Below are 18,539 nucleotides of genomic sequence, written 5' to 3'. Positions count from 1 at the left end.
TAAATTCCCCATATGTCATTTAACTTCTATGAAATTTAGCAACTTAAATCTCTGTAAAATTTGCTTTCTTGGTTTTCTCTTCTGCAAAAAGGAGACAATATCTTCAGGGGCATTGTAAACTTCAAATAAAAGTTGTTCATAAAAGTTTGTTGAAAAATAATACAACAGGTTTAAGTCTCTATTCTTTTTCAATACAAATTATTAGTTTATGTTATGTATAAAAAGAAGCGCTTATCACGCCTGTCATCCCAGCACTTTGGGAGGCCAAGGAGGGTGGATCACCTGAGGTCAGGAGTTGGAGACCAGCCTGGCCAATATGGTGAAACTCCATCTCTACCAAAAATACAAAAATTAGCCGGGCATGGTGGTGGGTGTCTGTAATCCCAGCTACTCGGGAGACTGAGGCAGGAGAATCGCTTGAACCCGGGAGGCAGAGGTTACAGTGAGCCAAGATGGCGCCACCGTACTCCAGTCTGGGCAACAAGAGCAAAACTCCATGTAAAAAAAAAAAAGAAAGAAAAGAAAGGTTTAAATTAATGTAGCTTTTAAGACTCTTTTAGTCAAAAAGTCCAGTTAAGCACATATAACAGAGTCAAAAATTGTTATATTACCATATTATTGAAAAACTCCTGCCGTATGTTTTCATAAATTGAAGTTTAGTGATTATACTTATGGACGTAAAAACAGAAAATACCTTAATTGAAATATAAAAGAATACCTGAAGTCTGTTTACTATTAACTTTATCTAAAATGATTTGACTCATGCTTTACTCACCAAATCTTGCATTTTCTTCAAACACCACACATTTGGCAGTTTAAAACCCAATGGCTGGGCTGCTTCTGCATCTCCATGAACATTTAGATAAGAAATCAACTGTAACTCTTGTACATTGCTGGAGCGAAAAGAAATTGGTTCAGCCGCTTTGGAAAACTGTCTGCAAGTATCTACCAAAATTAAACATATGTCTTCCTTATGAGCCAGCAATTCCACTCCTAAGTATATATCCAAGAGAAAGGAGGGCACATGTTCACCAAAAGACACGTCAAGAAATGTATTCATAGAAACAATATTCATGATTGCTCAAAACTAGAAACAGACTAAATGTTCATCATAAAAATAGACAACTGAGGTTCTAAAATGGAATACTACACTGCAATCAAGGAAGAACAAAATACTGATACATGTAAAAATGTGGATGAAGCTCACAGAAATTATCTTGGATAAAAGAAGCCAGCCACAAAAGCACCCATACTGTGTGATTCTATTTAGAGAAAGTTAAAAAAAAAAAAAAAAGAAAAAAAAGCAAGCAAAACTCTCCTTGGTGATCGAGGTCAAAATCATTACTGCAATAGGATGCTGATGTATAAAAAAACCAAAGCATGTGGCATCACTGGTCTTGGTACTGGGCAGGAGACAGAAGGAAAAACAGTCTTGAAGAAATTGTTAGTGATGGCTGGAAAGAGAATGAAGACAATTTTATTGGAAATGAGAGAAAACACAATTTGATTTATATTTTTATGTTTTTAGAGGTATGTTTTTTAAGTATTTTTAACAGGTATTTTTTTTTAATATAGAGGTATGGTTTTCTTAAAATATTTGTTATAGAGGTATGGTTACCTTGGTGTAAACATTTATTACAATTATATTGATGATCAGCACTTGCTGTTACAGATCATTTATACCTCAATTAACAAGATAAAAATGTATTAAAAAGACAAAATTATTTTTAATAACATACTACTGGTACGTGTTATAGTTTAAAAGTTGTGTAAAAACAAAGCATTTACAATTTTTGCCATATGTTATTGTTTTCTTTTTCTTTTCTTTTTTTTTCTTTTTTTTTTCTTTTTTTTGAGACAGGGTCTTGCCCTGTCACTCAGGCTAGAGTGCAGTGGTGCGATCACAGCTCACCATAGTCTCAAAATCCTGGGGTCAAGCAATCCCCCGACCTCAGCCTCTTGAGTAGCTGGGACTACAGGTGAGCACCAACATGTCCAGCTAATTGATTTAATTCTTTTGTAGAAACGAGGTCTCACTATGTTGCCCAGGCTGGTCTCAAACTCCTGGGCTCAAGCAATCCTCCTGTCTTTGCTTCCCAAAGTGTTGGGATTACAGGAATGACCCACTACACCCAGTTGTTATGGTTTTCAAATAACATGAGACCCACAACAGCTCTAGTTTATAAAAATTACATTGGGATTTTTCATTTATCTCAGTGTCGTGCCATCAACTCCTTGAATTATCCATGTTCCCTATATTTTTAAAATATTAGAATACTAAGAAAGCTTGTGTCTGCAACAAACGTAGGTGAATCATGTCAATAAAAACAATCATAAATAACTTCTTAGTCAAAATTTGTTGCCGTTTTTTAAGTTTGAGCTTTTTATGTAAAACGTCAAGATTTTACATCACATTAAAAAGGCTGATGCAATCAAAGACATCAAAAAAGACTTCAAGTGTCAGGGTGTAGTGGATTGATAGATAATCATCTAGGCAAGGAAGTTAAGGTAATTGGAAAACATCACATTAGACTTTGAAACATATATTGTGATGCACATGTATATGTGCAGTTTTTCATGTAGAAAGATGGCACAAATGTCCTTCCATTAATAAGGCACCTAAACTTGTATGGTTTTTTATTTTTTTATGATCATTCTGTGATCAAAATATACAGCCCAGATGTAGCTAATAACAGTATTCCCTATATTTCCTCTCTCTCTCTCTCTTTTTTTTTTTTTTTTGAGATGGGGTCTCACTCTGTTGCCCAGGCTGCAGTGCAGTAGTATGATCTTAGCTCTCAGCTTCCTGCAGCCTTGACCTCTGTGGGCTCAAGTGATCCCTCTACCTCAGCCTCTCAAATAGCTGGGACTACAGGCATGTGACACCATGCCCAGCTAAGTTTTGTATTTTTTGTAGAGACAAGATTTTTTCATGTTTCCCAGGCTGGTCTTGAACTCCTAGACTCAAGTGATCCACCCACCTTCGTCTCCCAAAGTGCTGGGATTACAGGCATCAGTCACCACACCAGGCCTTCCCTATATATTTTTATACAATATACATCTGAGCATTCTGAAGATAGTTCTTTCCATCTATTATGGGCTGAGTTGTGTCTTGCACCTGCAAATTCATATGTTGAAGTCTTAACACCTAGTACCTCAGAATGTGAACGGTATTTGGAAATAGGGTCTTTAAGGCATAATTAAGTCCAAATGGGAGAATAAATACGTCTGTAATTCACTGTGATTGCTGCCCTTAGAAGAAGAGGAAATTAGGACACGGGCTTGTATATGTAAAGACCTTAGGAAGACACAAGAAGACGGCTATCTACAAACCAAGGAGAGAGGCCCCAGAGAAACCAAACCTGTCACCACCGTCAGGTCTCTGAGCCCAACCCTGCACGTATACATCCAGATGGCCTGAAGCAAGTGAAGAATCACGAAAGTAGTGAAAATATCTGGTTCCTACCTTAACCGACGACATTACCTTGTGAAATTCCTTCTCCTGGCTCAGAAGCTCCCCCACTGAGCACCTTGTGACCCCACCCCTGCCTGCCAGAGAATAACCCCCTTTCCACTACCTGCCCAAATCCTATAAAACAGCCCCACCCCTATCTCCCTTCACTGACTCTCTTTTTGGACTCAGACCGCCAGCACCCAAGTGATTAAAAAGTTTTATTCCTCACACAAAGCCTGTTTAGTGGTCTCTTCACACTGATGCGCATGACATTTGTTGCCATGACTCGGATCAGGGGACCTCCCCTGGGAGATCAATCACCTGTCCTTCTGCTCTTTGTTCCATGAGAAAGATACACCTACAACTTTGCGTCCTCAGAAAAACCAGCCCAAGGAACATCTCACCAATTTTAAATTGGGTAAGTGGTCTCTCTTTACTCTCTTCTCCAACCTCTATCAATATCCCTCAACCTCTTTCTCCTTTCAATCTTGGCATCACCCTTCAATCTCTCCCTTCTCTTAATTTCAGTTCCTTTCCTTTTCTGTTAGAGACAGAGGAGATGTGTTTTATCCGTGAACCCAAAACTCCGGCGCCGGTCACAGACTCGGGAAGACAGTCTTCTCTTGGTGTTTAATCACTGCAGGGACGCCTGCCTGATTATTCACTTATGTTTCAGAGGTGTCTGATCACCACAGGGACGCCTGCCTTGATCCTTCAGCTTAGTGGCAAACACCACTTTCCTGGGGGGCAAGTACCCCCAACCCCTTCTCTCCGTGTCTCTATACTCTCTTTTCTCTGCACTTGCCTCCTTCCCTATGGGCAACCTTCCACCCTCCGTTCCTCCCTCTTCTCCCTTAGCCTGTGTTCTAAGCACTTAAAACCTCTTCAACTCACACCTGACCTAAAACCTAAATACTTATTGTCTTCTGCAATGCCGCTTGACCCCAATACAAACTCAACAATGGTTCCAAATAGCCAGAAAATGGCACTTTCAATTTTTCCATCCTACAAGATCTAGATAATTCTTGTTGTACAATGGGCAAACGGTCAGAGGTGCCTGATGTCCAGGCATTCTTTTACACATTAGTCCCTCCCTAGTCTCTGTTCCCAATGTGACTCATCTCAAATCTTTTCTTCTTTCCCTCCCACCTGTCCCCTCAGTCCCAACCCCAAGCATCGTTGAGTCTTTTGAATCTTCCTTTTCTGCTGACCCATCTGACCTCTCCCCTCCTCCCCAGACTGCTCCTCCTCATGTCACTCCCTACCAGGCTAAATCAGGTTCCAATTCTTCCTCAGCCTCCGTTCCCCCACCCTATGATCCTTCTATCACCTCCTCTGCCCACAGTTGGTCCATCTTACAGTTTCATTCTGTGACTAGCCCTCCCCCTACCTGCCCAGCAATTTCCTCTTAAAGAGGTGGCTGGAGCTAAAGGCATAGTCAAGGTTAATGCTCCTTTTTCTTTATCCGATCTCTCCCAAATCAGTTAGCATTTAGATTCTTTTTCACCAAATATAAAAACCCAACCCAGTTCATGGCTCGTTTGGCAGCAACCCTGAGACGCTTTACAGCCCTAGATCCTGAAAGGTCAGAAGGCCGTCTTATTCTCAATATGCATTTTATTACCCAATCTGCTCCTGACATTAAATGAAACTCCAAAAATTAAATTCCAGCCCTCAAACCCCACAACAGGACTTAATTAACCTTTCCTTCAAGGTGTACAATAATAGAGAAGAGTTGTAATTATTTGCCTCTGCTGTGAGAAAAACCCCAGCCACATCTCCAGCACATAAGAACTTCAAAATGCCTAAGCCACAGTGGTCAGGCATTCCTTCAGGACCTCCTCCCCCAGGATCTTGTTTCAAGTGCCAGAAATCTGGTCACTGGGTCAAGGAATGCCTGCAGCCTGGGATTCCTCCTAAGCCGTGTCCCATCTGTGCGGGACCCCACTGGAAATCAGACTGTCCAACTCGCCTGGCAGCCAGCCACTCCCAGAGCCCCTGGAACTCTGGCCCAAGGTTCTCTGACTGACTCCTTCCTAGATCTTCTTGGCTTAGTGGCTGAAGACTGATGCTGCCTGATCGCCTTGGAAGCCTCCTGGACCATCACAGATGCTTTGGGTAACTCTTACAGTGGAGGGTAAGTCCGTCCCCTTCTTAATCAATAGGGAGGCTACCCACTCCCACTCCACATTACCTTCTTTTCAAGGGCCTGTTTCCTTTGCCTCCATAACTGTTGTGGGTATTGATGGCCAGGCTTCTAAACCTCTTAAAACTCTCCAACTCTGATGCCAACTTGGAAAATATTTTTTTCTGCACTCCTTTTTAGTTATCCCCACCTGCCCAGCTCCCTTATTACGTCAAGACATTTTAACTAAATTATCTGCTTCCCTGACTATTCCTGGGCTACAGCTACACCTCATTGCCACCCTTTTCCCCAGTTCAAAGCCTCCTTCACATCCTCCCCTTGTATCTCCCCACTTTAATACACAGATATGGGACACCTCTACTCCCTCCCTGGCAACCAATCACATGCCCATTGCTAGCCCATTAAAACCTAATTACCCTTACCCCCACTCAGTGCCAATATCACATTCCAATATCCACTTGCCTGTTACAGCATGGCCTCTTAAAGCCTATAAACTCTCCTTACAATTCCCCAACATTACCTGTCCAAAAACTGGACAAGTCTTACAAGTTAGTTCAGGATCTGTGCCTTATGAACCAAATTATTTTGCTTATCCACCCCATAGTGCCAAACTCATATACTCTCCTATCTTCAATGCCTCCATCCACAACCCCTCCACAACCCATTATTCTGGATCTCAAACATGCTTTCTTTTCTGTTCCTTTGCACCCTTCATGCCAGCCTCTCTTCACTTTCGCTTGGACTGACCCTGACACCCATCAGTTTCAGCAACTTACTTGGACTGTATTGCTGCAAGCCTTCATGGACAGCTCCCATTGCTTCAGTGAAGCCCTTTCTCATAATTTACTTTCTTTCCATCCATTTGCTTCTCACCTTATTAAATATTTTAACAACCTTCTATTTTATAGTCTCTCCTACAAATCTTCCCAGCATGACACCCTCCTGCTCCTTCAACAGCTATTCTCAAAAGGATATCTCGTATCCCCCCCCCGAAAGGCCAAATGTCTTCCTCATCTGTTACCTATCTTGGCATAATTATTCATAAAAACACATGTGCTCTCCCTGCTGATCGTGTCCCGCTAATATCCCAAACCCCACCCCCTTCTACAAAGCAACAACTCCTTTCCTTCCTAGGCATGGTTAGGTACTTCTACCTTTAGATGCCTAGTTTTATCATTCTGAATAAATCATTATATAAACTCACACACACACACACACACACACACACACACACACACAAAACCTAGCTGACCCCATAAATCCTAAATTCTCCCCAATCCCCTTTCAATTCCTTAAAAAACAGCCCTAGAAGCTGCTCCCACACTAGCTCTCCCTAACTCATCCCAACTCTTTCTTCATTATGCAGAGCCAAAGTGCAGGGCTGTGTGGTTGGAATTCTTACACAAGGACCGGGACTGCGCCCTGTAGCCCTTTTTATCCAAACAACTTGACCTTACTGTTTTAGGCTGGCCATCGTGTCTCCATGCAGCGGCTGCTGCCACCCTAATACTTTTAGAGGCCCTAAAAACCACAAACCATGCTCAACTCACTCTCTACAGTTGTTATAACTTCCAAAATCTATTTTCTTCCTCACACCCGACACATAGACTTTCTGCTCCCCAGCTCCTTCAGCTATACTCAGTCTTTGTTGAGTCTCCCACCATTAACATTGTTCCTGGCCTGGACTTCAATCCAGCCTCCCACAATATTCTGGATACCACACCTGACCTCCATGACTATATCTCTCTGATCCACCTGACATTACCTCCATTTCCCCATATTTCCTTCTTTCGTGTTCCTCACCCTGATTATACTTGGTTTATTGATGGCAGTTCGACCAGGCCTAATTGCCACTCACCAGCAAAGGCAGGCGATGCTATAGTATCTTCCACATCATTTCATAACTTCTTCCATGTAGGTTACAAGCCTCTAGCCCGCCTCTTAGAACCTCTCATTTCCTTTCCATTGTGGAAATCTATCCTCAAGAAAATCATTTCTCAGTGTTCCATCTGCTATTCTACTACTCCTCAGGAATTTATCAGGCCCCCTACCTTCCCTACACATCAAGCTCAGGGATTTGCCCCTGCCCAGGACTGGCAAATTGACTTTACTCACATGCCCCGAGTCAGGAAACTAAAATACCTCTTGGTCTGGGTAGACACTTTCACTGGATGGGTAGAGGCCTTTCCCACAGGGTCTGAGAAGGCCACTGCGGTCATTTCTTCCCTTCTGTCAGACAAAATTCCTCAGTTTGGCCTTCCCACCTCTATATAGTATGATAATGGACCGGCCTTTGTTAGTCAAATCACCCAAGCAGTTTCTCAGGCTCTTGGTATTCAGTGGAAACTTCATACCCTGTACCATCCTCAGTCTTCAGGAAAGGTAGAATGGACTAATGGTCTTTTAAAAACCCACCTCACCAAACTCAGCCTCCAACTTAAAAAGGACTTTTACCACTTGACCTTCTCAGAATTCAGGCCTGTCCTGAGGATGCTACACGGTACAGCCCATTTGAGCTCCTGTACTGACACTCTTTTTATTAGGCCCCAGTCTCATTCAAGACACCAGCGCAACTTGAACTGCACCCAAAAAGCTTGTCATTCCGACTATCTTCTGTCTAGTCATACTCCTATTCACTGTTCTCAACTACTCATAAAAGGCCTGCCCTTGTTTACACTGCCGGTTTACACTTTTCCTTCAAACCATCATAACTGATTTCTCCTGGTATTACCTCAAACCACCACCCTTAAGTCTCTCTTAAAACGGATAGATGATCTTTGCTGACAGGGCACACTCCAATACTTTCACCCTGATGAAGTCCTATTTTATACTCACTCTTATTCTCGTTCCCCTTCTTATGCCACCCTCTACCTTTCCCCAGCTATCTCCACCACACTCTCAATCTCACTCACTCTCTCCTAGCCATTTCTAATCCTTCTTAAACAAACAATTGCTGGCTTTGCATTTCTCTTTCCTCCAAAATCACTGAGGCCTTCACTTACTCACTGCTAAAAAAAGGGGACTCTGTATATTTTTAAATAAAGAGTGTTGTTTTTACTTAAATCAGTCTGGCCCAGTGTATAACAACATAAACTCAAGGATAGAGCCCAAAAAACTCACCAACCAAGCAAGTAATTACGCTGAACTCCCTTGGGCACTCTCTAATGGATGTCCTGGATCCTCCCAATTCTTAGTCCTTTAATACCTGTTTTTCTCCTTCTCTTATTTGGAACTTGTGTCTTCCATTTAGTTTCTCAATTCATACAAAACCGTATCCAGGCCATCACCAATCATTCTATACAACAAATGTTTCTTCTAACAACCCCACAATATCACCCCTTACCACAAAATCTTCCTTCAGCTTAGTCTCTGCCACTCTAGGTTCCCACACCACCCCTTATCCCACTTGAAGCAGCCCTGAGAAACATCGCCCATTCTCTCTCCATACCACTGCCAAAAATTGTCGCCGCCCCAACCCTTCAACACTATTTTGTTTTATTTTTCTTATTAATATAAGAGGACAGGAATGTTAGGCCTCTGAGCCCAGGCCTGCGTGTATACATCCAGATGGACTGAAGCAAGTGAAGAATCATGAAAGAAGTGACAATGGCCAGTTCCTGCCTTAACTGATGACATTACCTTGTGAAATTCCTTCTCCTGGTTTTCAGAAGCTCCCCCACTGAGTACTTTGTGACCCCCACCCCTGCCTGCCAGAGAACAACCCCTTTTCTTTGACTGTAATTTTCCACTACCTACCCAAATCCTACAAAATGGCCCCACCCCATCTCCCTTTGCTGACTCTCTTTTGGGACTCAGCCTACCTGCACCCCATTGATTAAAAAGCTTTATTGCTCACACAAAGCCTATTTGGTGGTCTCTTCACACAGACGTGTGTGACAATCACTTCAACCTCAGACTTCCAGCCTCCTGGACTGCGAGAACATAAATGTTTGTTGTTTAAGCTCCCCAGTGGGTGGTCCTTTGCTATGGCCACCTTGCAAAACTCATACAGTGCCTCATTACCAAATAATACCTTTGGAAGTAAATTGCTGTCTCCTATTTTTTTTTCTTCTGTAAATCTATCTTTTCATATATTGTGTAACTTGGGATAACCCACACCAATTGACTGGAATGTGAAATAGATGACTAAGTCAGCAGATGACATTCCACACTGCAATGTCAAAGGCAAGACCCCTGAGGCCTCCTCTTTCCATTGGCATACTTAATTCTGCTCATGCAGCAAGCATTTCAATCACCCTCAGGTGTCTGGGTGGTTTTTTTTTTTTTTTTTTTTCTGTTAGTGTGTGTGTTTTTGTTTTTATTTTTGTTTTGCCAGAAGCTCAGTAAATCTCCTGAATCTGAGTCTTCCACTCTAATAATCTAAAACATTGGCACCAGATATTTTGGAATATTGGTAGAATGTAGAAACTGTGTGAGACAAGATAGTGGAGCGGAAAGAACCCTGGACCCAGAAATCAGACTAAATTAGTGGTCCTGCTTAAGGCTATCTAGTCGCCTGAAGTTGAACCATCTGCTCCTCTGGGGAAGTAATTCTTCATCCGTAGCTGATTCATTCACAAGCATGAAATCAATTAAAATATCCTAGGGAGTTTTTAAACAGACAAGCGTCTGCAACCTACTCCACTTGGTTTTCAACTTGCTTGGACATTAGAATCATCTATCAGATTTAAAAATAATGCTCTCTAGACTTCATTCTCTAGAGATTCTGACTTAATTGATTTCGCTGGTTTCAAATGTGGCCTTGGCATTGTAATTTTTTAAAGCTCCTGCATTCAAGGATGACACCCCCTTGCCCTGGACAGTATGAGTTAATTGGTGTAAGGAAGAACCTGGGTGTTGGTATTTTTTAATTCCCCAGGTGATTCCAGTGCACACTAATTCCCCAGGTTATGACCATGCACAACCATATGACGTAAAAGTAAAATAATGCTCCTCCCAGCTCTAACATTTTGCAATTTTTTTAAACTTTTTGTGAGATACTATATACCTATTAGACATTTCAAACCCCACACAGATAGAAACAAGTTTACTTACCCATAGTCTCAATACTAATTACAGAGCAGGAACTTTCAGTTTTGTGAGTTAAACACCTTTCAAGTGTTTTTGAGTGTTTCTGAGTGTGCCTAAGGCAGAAAGAGAGGAGAGGCTATGTGTGAAATTGGGTTACCATCCCAGTCCCAGCTGTATGATGGATGCAATTATTTCAGGAAGGAACACATGCACAAATCATAATTGCTTCTATGATAGTAATTTAGCTTCCAAGAGTAAAGATTCAAACCAGCATCTCCCATTAGTCTAACAACAATTACATAGTTTTCTCTTTCATCCATTTCTTTCAAGCTTTTCTTATATTTGACGCTTTCTAAAGGGTATTTGAGTGATCTAACATTAACCGCCCACACACTGTATTTACCACTATTATTAGCACAGTGGATGATCTTCACAACTTAGTGAAGTTTCCAGAAGCATTATTGCTGATTTTTTTAAGACGGCCTCTAAATCACTTGCTGTCTCTTCTGATTTATATCTAAGCCAGAATTATTTTCAAAAGACCTTTAGTTTAATCTACTTAAAGCTTAAAAATGACTATAACTAGCAGCATGATGTAAGCGCATTTTGAACTTTGAAGTTTTATATTTCAGTTTACATAAATTCCAAAAGATTAGAAGATATAATATGACAAAGTAAAATACAACAGTGCACTAACATCCTCCTTTTAGGTTCCTTAAACAGCTACAAAATTATCAGAAAGAAATTAGGTGAAGGATGGGGTAGGGACTGGTTTATAATCACTAACAAGAAAATGCATCAGTTTTTGGTTGAATAGAAAATATATAAATATGTAACCTCTATTAAAGTGAATTTAATTTTAGTCTCTACAGAAAGGAGGAGATAATCACTCTGTGCCATACTTTGCTTACCAAATCAAATTTTAGTGTTATGTTAAGTTCTAAAAAATACTTCATTGTATCAGTAAACACATGTCATTGTTTTCGATAATAGTAATCAAACAATGAATCCAGCAGGAAGTAACCAACCATACCACATGTGAAAAGTTGAAAGAAAAGTGGAAAGATAATTACACTGCATGATCAAAATGCCATAAATAGACTTGGATGTGATTATCAGAAAGCATACTGTGAACTAAAATAAAGGAAAGTTTCTAAGAGCCTGCATTTGGGGATTCGATGAGGCCGTGAATACTGAAAGCCGTTTATGCATAGGTTGAAAACACCTCATAAGGAAACCAACAGATAAGATTAGGCTGTTAAGAAGATACACAGACATTATAACACTTTTGCAACTCTGTGATCTGACAAAGTAGCAGTTGTGTTTTGAAACTATTGGATAAAAATATCATCTACTGTCCTACTATTCAAGTATGATGTGTCAAAATACTAAATGATAAAAGTATTAAAGCTTATCTTTTCTTTATAACATTAAATCAGCTGCTCTTGATCTTTTTTTAACTAAAGACTTTGAAAATTGTTACTGACCACGTGATTTTTTTTGAGAAGGGTATTTTTTTAATACAAACCTTTTTGTTAGTAACCTAACCATAGAGTGTTGCCAAAATAATTGGTTCTTAGCTGCAAAAATAAAAAAAAAATAAATTAAATTTAAAAATTTTAAAAATCACCTCACTTCAAAGGCAATGTTTTTCTCCTCCTAATATTCAGGGAGCTGTATCGAGAAGGAGAAAAAAATGTTGTTTACTGTGACATGTTTCATAAAACAGAAAATGTGGAAATATTGACTTTTCCTTTACCAATCCATTAGATAGGTTTCATTACCTTTAAGGACCTAAATTGCAAAAGATTAGAATCCCTTCCTATTTTCTCCAAACACCCAGACTCAAAAATGAAAATAATTCAGTTTCATAAAGGAAGAATCAGTTCTAAGTTATGTTATTGTCTTTTAATTTGGAAAAATCATGACCTTGCTAATGGTTTCTGGTTTCTCATGTACCAAGAGTAGTTACTGTATATTATTCTTTCCTCTATGGGAAGATATTTCACTGCAGTGATCTCTGGGGAAGAATTCTGTAATCTTCCCGGGCCAATCTAAGCATCTGGAGGAAAATATTAGAAGAAATTAAAACAGCATGTTCTCATTTTGTCTTCCTCAAATAATCAATTTTTCTCTGGGATTTCTTGACATGTCTAGACACATTGAATTGAAAAAATAAGTTGTTAGGACAAATTTCCTTTCTTGATTAAAGCCTAGGTAGACTGGGGGAAGATGAAGAAACAAAAGAGAAAAGATCTAAATAAAATACTGTGTCTCCTTTCCTTATTTCCATGCACTTCATGGCTAATACATTTAAATGACTTTTTAGAGATTTTAATTAAAAATATTTTACTATGCATGAATATTTTACTATATGGAGCACATTTATCCAGTCCTGCATAGCAAATTTCAAATATATAGATCTAGAGAAATGTTGGAAAAAAATCACTTCATTAAACTTGGGAATTATATTTACTATTATGGGATCTCAAGGAGGAAGAGAACCAATCCAATACTATGCATCATGTAGTTTAGAAATGAAAATGGAATTCATTTAATAGAAACCCCTTATATGTATAGCTGATGAAACTGAGGCTATTTACTTAAGGTCACATAGCAACATCAACATAAACTGCATCTGAATGTCTAACATTTGGAAGTTAGAGGCTGGACATGGTGGCTTATGCCTGTAGTCAGTCTCAGCACTTTGGGAGGGTGAGGTGGGTGGATCACTTGAGCCCAGATTTTGAGACAAGCCTGGGCAACATGATGAAACCACATCTCTACAAAAAAAAAAAAAATACAAAACTTAGCTGAGTGTTGTGGTGTGCACCTATAGTGCCAGCTATTCCAGAGGCTGAGGTAGGAGGATCAATTGAACCCAGAAGGTGGAGGTTTCAGTGAGCCTAGATCATGCCACCGTACTCTAGCCTGGGTGACAGAGCAACACCTGCCATATATATATATACACACACACACATATATATATATGGAAGATATATATATATATATATATATATATGGAAGCTACGTATATATATGGAATATATATATATGGAATATATATATGGAAGTTATATATATATATGGAAGTTTTATATATATATGTAAGTTAGATATTTTATGACAGCCTTTTAGAGTGTGACAGTTCTGTAAACTATTTTCAAGAATGTGATCAATTTATGACCATTTTATACATGTAATAATTTGCATTTCAATGACCAGCAATGCCTAATTCCCTACAGGATCGTCTTCATACCCCAAGTCTGTGTTATTCTTCCCGCCTCCCCTTTCCTACTTACTGCCACAGTAATTTTTTCTAAAATATTTATCATGCTATATCATGCTATCATGCTATAGAATATTTTCTTTCTTTCTTTCTTTCTTTATTTATTTTTATTTATTTATTATTATTATTATACTTTAAGTTCTAGGGTACATGTGCATAACGTGCAGGTTTGTTACATATGTATACTTGTGCCATGTTGGTGTGCTGCACCCATCAACTCGTCAGCACCCATCAACTCATCATTTACATCAGGTATAACTCCCAATGCAATCCCTCCCCCTCCCCCCTCCCCATGATAGGCCCCAGTGTGTGATGTTCCCCTTCCCGAGTCCAAGTGATCTCATTGTTCAGTTCCCACCTATGAGTGAGAACATGCAGTGTTTGGTTTTCTGTTCTTGTGATAGTTTGCTAAGAATGATGGTTTCTAAAATATTTATCATGCTATATAGAATTAACTCAAGTTCACACAGGTTGCAGAACTAAGCCATGGTCTCCTGTGTCTTAGTTCTGGTCCCATATGTCTCAATCCAATGTTGTGTTCACTAATAATTACATTCTGTCCCTATAAAAACTATAGTTTTTTACGAACTAAACTGAAATTATCATTTGAGGTAGCAATTGAGCAGCAGGCTGTATATTTAAAGGTAAATTTTAAGTGGCTACAACAAAAATATTCCCCAAATATGGTGGTTTAATTAACATAGAAAGTTATTTCTCACAAAGAGCTCATGGCGCTGGGGAGGCTCTGCCTAGATTCTGCTGTTCAGAAACTTAAGTTCCTTTATCTCGTCACACTGCCAAGTATAGTGTGACCTTAGTTGATGCCTAGAGGTTGCCACGTCTTCATTCTGGCCTGCGGAGAGTAGAAAGAGAGACGGAAGTCTACATGTTCAATGTTTTCAGGCTAAGAACTGGAAGTGGCAAAATTATTTTTGTTTATGTCACATTCACTAAATCCAATAAAAGATCCTTGGCTCCAAGGGATGCTGGAAAACATAATTTCTAGCTGGATAGCCACCTACCCAGTTTGAACTCTGGTTGAGTGTGGGATAGTTCTAACAATTCAGAAAGAAAGGAATTATGATACCAGAGAAGGAGACAGTTAGTGATCTCTGCCTCACTAGGGCTATTATTTACCTTGGCTTGATCTTAGAAAAGAGACCAGGAGTATAGGTAAATACTGAGGTCAGACCTGTTATTGAAAGGACAAAGTTATCAAAAGCAATGAAGCATTCAATGTAAAGAATCTGGTGACATTATTTCGTTGAGTGGTGGCCCAGTTTCTACTGCCTAAGAAACTCAATAGTAAGTATACCTTTGCTTAATTCCCCAAGAAAAGTCTTTTTTAAAAAATAGTGAAAAGAAAACGTATACATCATAGATGGCATCTGTTTGTGCAGCCAAATTGATTTAGGTGAGTAATAGAGCCCACTTTAATGAACCATAACTGTAATTTAAACTGGCTGTTCTGTGCAGCATTTTAACTCACTTTATAGACCCAGAATATGATTTGCCATAACTGAGGATACATATTACCTCGCTATGAAGCCAGTAGGGAGGGCAGCTGCCTGAAGCTGGTAATTTAGCACTCCCTTCCTTAGCAATTTCAACAAAATTGCTAAATAACAGAGATGAGGGTGGTAATTGTCTAGGCGACTGGGGTCAACCGTTTCAACTTTCCTCGTTTGTCAAAAGGCAGTGCATTTAGTACTTTGAGCAGACAATTCTTAGTGTTATAAAGAACTTCCTGACCAGCTCTTCATCTTTGAATCACATGTAAGAAGACATTTGATTGCAGAAATACCTCTTCAGCTAGACAATGATGTTGATGACATCATATTTCTCTACTTAGCTCCTCATTTTCTCCTCTCTTAAATTCACTCCTAGATAAAGGAAAGGAATTAGTCAAATCTGTCTCCTCTAATAGATGAAAGATCATTACAAGGCAAACATATTTGCTGACATTAGGCGCTAAAGCAGAAACAAGAGGTCCAAGCAGATCATGAACTCCTTGGTTCATGATTAGGAAGCTTCCATCTTAGAAGCTGTGTCATCTTAGCAAAATAATGCAAAACAGGGAATATTTTAAGGCTACAAAAGAAATATTTAAAAAACAATATTTTTAAGGCTACAATGTAAACAGTTTGGACGTTTTAGTACACAGCTAGCTAAAGAAGGCACTCAGAATTAAGAGAAAGGTGTTGAAGAGCCAATAAAGAGTACCTGTATTTAGAGCCAGGGAGAGGAACTGGAAAAATCTAACAATGTGAGAAAGGGATAAGTTAAATGCCATTGATAATAATGAATTTTAAAGTCAAGGAGGCCTACCATTAAGTATTTCTCTAGCATTCATTAAGTAGCTATGACAAGCTAGGAACTGCTGTCAGTATCTTATTAAATAGAATACCGTGCAGTCTTTGTGAGACAGCCGAGTGTAAAGGGGTCCCCAGGGAAACTGCAACCAGCCTGCGCTCTGGGAGGAGTGCACACTGGGGTGGAGCCTCAGGAAGCTTGCACCATTTGCAGCGGAGTAGGAGCCTGGCCTCTCCAAATCCAGTGTGGTAACCTGGGGATTCAATCTGTGAGATGGGGACTTGTTCACAGAAACCTCTCTTGCTTTGCTGAGGTTTTTTCTTTTTCCCTTTCACCCAATAAACCTAGGCCTCCTTACCCTTCAGATTGTCTGCCAGCCTAATGTTTCATGGCTGTGTAAAAAGAACCCCATCTTTAGCTGAACCAAGGAAAAAGTCCTACAACATTTGCACCCCAGCTAGCAGGGTATTTTATTTCAATGCAGGCATTTCTTCTATAATATAATCAAACTGTGGAATACAATATTTTTTATTTATAGGTTTTGTTGGTCGTCTTGAAATACCACAGCTTTATTTGTGAAGGTTAATAATTAAATATAACAATGGGAGATAGAGATAATAAGAATGTCTAAAATTCATTGGGCTAATGATAGATCTGAAGAGAATAGGAAAGGCAGGTCCACTTATCTTGAATCATGGCTACATATAAGCAAGGTGAGTTTCACTCACGCAGTTAGGCTGTAGGGATTTGCATCTCTAGCTCCACACTTATATCTAATATCCCACCTTTCATGCAGAAATACCTTCAGATAAACAAAACAAAACAATACAAAACTTTGTTCTGTGAGTCTCTAATTCTAACTCCTAATTCCCTACTCATTTAACCCTTGTAACAACTTTCTGAGGTAAGTTTTATTAATACTGACACTAGCAGCTAAGGAAAATACGTCACAGGGAAGCTAAGTGCCAAAAGTCATACAAAATGATGTAGCTGAAGTAGTCCAAGAACTTCTCCTATTTACTTGGGTAAAAATTGTATAATCTTCAAAGATTTAAAAAAAAAAAAAAGTTTCCAATGTTTCCTTGATGTCTCACTAATTATTAAGATTCTTTTAGTTTTGCTAGCTTTCAGCTTTATTGAATGACACAATATAGCTAGAAGAAATTATTAAACTTTTCAAGTGAAAATTACTCACGGAATCAACTTAAAGTAAAGCATAATTCTTCCCTAAAGTTAATCTCTTTTTAAATTTCAAACGAATATCTTTTAAAATCAAAATGAAGGCAATCCATTTTACAGTTGATAGTGTACATTATGAATAATAATTTTATGTTAATGAATATTTAGAAAAGGATTGTCTTTTCTGTCTTGTGTCTTACTGTTTGTGGTCGTTTTCCATTATTTGTGTTAATATTCTGTTGCTACGATAGCAAATTACCACAAATTTAGCAGCTTAAAATAACACCTATTTATTATCAGAAGTACAGGTACAAAATAATGCAGATTTGTCCTCAGTTTGGAGATTCACAAAGCCAAAATCGAGGCTGCATTCTTTGCTGGGTGCTCTGGAGATACATCCACTTCCAAGTCTATTTATATTTTTTCCTGGATTCAGCTTTTTTGTGAACAAAAATCTTGCTGACTGATGGGGAGCGCAAAAGAGGGTAGGTCTTAGTTCATCTATGATGCTACAAAAGAATATCTCAGACTGGATAATTCATAAAGAACAAACATTTACTTCTTCATATCTCTAGAGGCTGGTAAGTCCAAGATCATGAAGCTAGCATTTTGTGAGGGCCTTCCTGCTGGGACCTCACATGGCAAAAGAACAAAAGGGAGTCAGCTCACTCCCACAAGCCCATTTTACAGTGGCATTAATCCATTCATGAGGGCAGAGTCCTCCCTCCCAACACTGTTACATTGGACGTTAAATTTCCAGCACATGAATTCTGAGGGACACACTCAGACTACAGCAGGCGGACCATCTTTACTTCTGGGTTTTCCTTCATTTCTTCTCATGTTTTCCATATGGCCACCTCTCCAGAAATCTGAGTTGAGTTGCTCTGAGAGTTCAGGTCTCCTTCAATTCATCTTTAACCACATTTCTCTTGACTTCAGCCAGAAAAAGTTCCCTGCTTTTAGAGGCTCACGTGATTAGATTGGCCCCACCCAGACAATGGTAGTATTCTGGATATGGTAGTATTCTGCCTACGATATCAGTAATAATATATTTTCACTGGATGCCAAAGGAAATATGACACTTTGTAGTTTTTGCCCTTTTTGTTTACTGAGTTTCTTTTTAACTT

This window comes from Macaca mulatta, chromosome 2 (genome assembly GCF_049350105.2).
Source record: "Macaca mulatta isolate MMU2019108-1 chromosome 2, T2T-MMU8v2.0, whole genome shotgun sequence".
Lineage (NCBI taxonomy): Eukaryota > Metazoa > Chordata > Mammalia > Primates > Cercopithecidae > Macaca > Macaca mulatta.
The sequence above is the reverse complement of the archived record's forward strand: the minus strand, read 5'-3'. Positions refer to the sequence as shown.